Here is a 2,323-nt window from a genome sequence, read left to right as displayed (position 1 = left end):
AGCCCTGCAAATTAAAAAGCAAGCAATTGAAAATTTTTTTATCAGTAGAGAATTCATTTATTTTTAACTTGAAAATTTCTCTCCAAAGTAAAAGCTACCCATAATCTTCCTACTTTACAAATTCAATAAAGGAAGAAGTTGAGGGGGTCCTTCTGACACTCTTTGTTGCTAAGTCCTATTTATAGTTGGTGGGCACCGTTCTAAAAATTACCCTGTGTTTATAAAGCTATCTCATGAAACACAGGCTTCTTTTCTTTCTTTTTTTTTTAATTTCAGTATATTGTGGGGGTACAGATGTTTAGGTTACATATGTGGCTTCTTTTCTTTACAAAAATAGAATCATGCTGTACACATTATTCCATAACTTGCTTTTAAAATGTATTATAACATGGCCATATATCTAAATCAGTACCTTATTCTGTTTCATGGCTGAATTGCATCCATTGTTTAGGGGTCCCCTAGATTATTTCACCATTATCCATTGGTGATTGGGCTTTTCCCATGTTGTTCTTACAAACAATGCTTCAAAGAATATCATTGTACATATACCTTTATCTTGGCATGCCATAATTTCAAGAGGATAGAGACCTAGAAATGAGACTGCCTGCTAAAAGAACAGGTTCATTTTTTATTTAATAGACTCTGTCCAATTATTAGCCACTAGAGATCCTAACTGCTTTCTTTGAGTTAGGATCTTTACCATTTATTAAGCACCTACCACGGGCCTGCTGAAAAAACAACCAAAACAAACAAAAGCATTTTGTATTGTATTATTTCTATGTAGAGCTCTACCACCACAGAGCTGTACGTAGAAATAATACTAAATACTAATACTAAATAATAAGATATAATCACTTTTTTAAAAGTCAAATACTTACCGAATACCAAATAATACATACTTGATAAACTTTTATTTATCAAGTACTTTTACTAAGTGCTTTAAAATCATCCCATGACAAACTTCTAGGGGAAATAAAGTCAGTAATATTTATTTACATTTCTTGTGGTATATGTTTTTATTCCTTAATATTTTGGGAGGGAAAAGTGTTTTCCTGGCGTGACATACACATTTAACACTTCCTTACATATCTTTCTGCAACGCTTTTTTCTTTTCTGCTTCAGAACGTTTCCAATGAACACAAGAGTTTCCTGTGAATAGAAAATACTCTGACCTTGTTACAACAGACAGCAGATGAAGGGCTGCATTACAGGAGCAGCTACTTCCTGCTTCTGGCCCTTTGGCTGGGGGACACGTGACCAAGATGGAGGTAGTCATAGGTTGTCAATCACTTCCATCTTTACGGGACTCTGCTTCCTTCTCCCCACCCCTCCCACTCCACTTCCATGTCCTTCCTTACTGCTCCTTTCTTTCTTTCTCCAGCCCACTGGTCTTGGGGTACAGGCAAAGTGAATCCAATGTCCCTCCTGTTCTTCAGGGAAAAATTTTAACAATGATCCAGAGCTACAAAAACTGCCTATTTCTTGTGTTAAAAGTACTTGAGACTCACATATAAATCTTTTAAGGATCAGAAATTCTAAAAATAATCCAAACATTTTATAAATGACTTCTTTTCCCTCACACAAAATTACAGTGAGCTTGCAATCCAATATGAGATGGACTTTTTCTTCCTTAAAACTCCAGGAGAGGAACCAGGTTCCAATCACTTTTTATGACTTTACTGGTGAATCACACATCTTTAGTGAAATGTTCTGAGATCAATAAAGGTTAATGATAGTTAATGATAGTGTTGACAGGGATGAAGGTGCTCGAATAATACTACTTCGTGTAAAATAAAAATGTCATGTGACACAAGAAGAGGGTGACAGTTTTATAGGAAAAGCTGTATTAATGAAGAACATTATCTTGAAGGAAAAAATATTAGTTTAATCCTATAAGCAGATTCTATACTGGACAAATTAAGCTTATTATTTATAATACTTATGAAAAAACCTGAGGTTTAGCTAAATTAAATGACACATCCAGGTCCCCACAGCTAGCAAGAGGCAAGATTGAGACTCTAGCTCAGGTCTGTCTAATGTCCTTAACTGTTATGTTGGTCCTAATGTGCAGAATTATACAGAGGAATAATTTCTGAAATAATTCTAGGATAGGATTTGGAAGCATTATAACAAACAAATCCCCCCAAAATGCTCACAATATTTTTCACATTCTTTAAATCACATAGTTCTCAATATTTTACATTTCTCAGACAAATTTTCTTTAGATGAAGACTGACATAGGATTGCCAATTTTTATTTTACCAAGCAAGGACATTTAAAATTAAAAACAAAACAACAAAAATTAAAAACTAAGTGTTGGCCG

The sequence above is a fragment of the Propithecus coquereli genome, unplaced genomic scaffold (assembly GCF_000956105.1).
Source record: "Propithecus coquereli isolate 6110/MARCELLA unplaced genomic scaffold, Pcoq_1.0 Scaffold70, whole genome shotgun sequence".
Classification (NCBI taxonomy): Eukaryota; Metazoa; Chordata; class Mammalia; order Primates; family Indriidae; genus Propithecus; species Propithecus coquereli.
The sequence above is the reverse complement of the archived record's forward strand: the minus strand, read 5'-3'. Positions refer to the sequence as shown.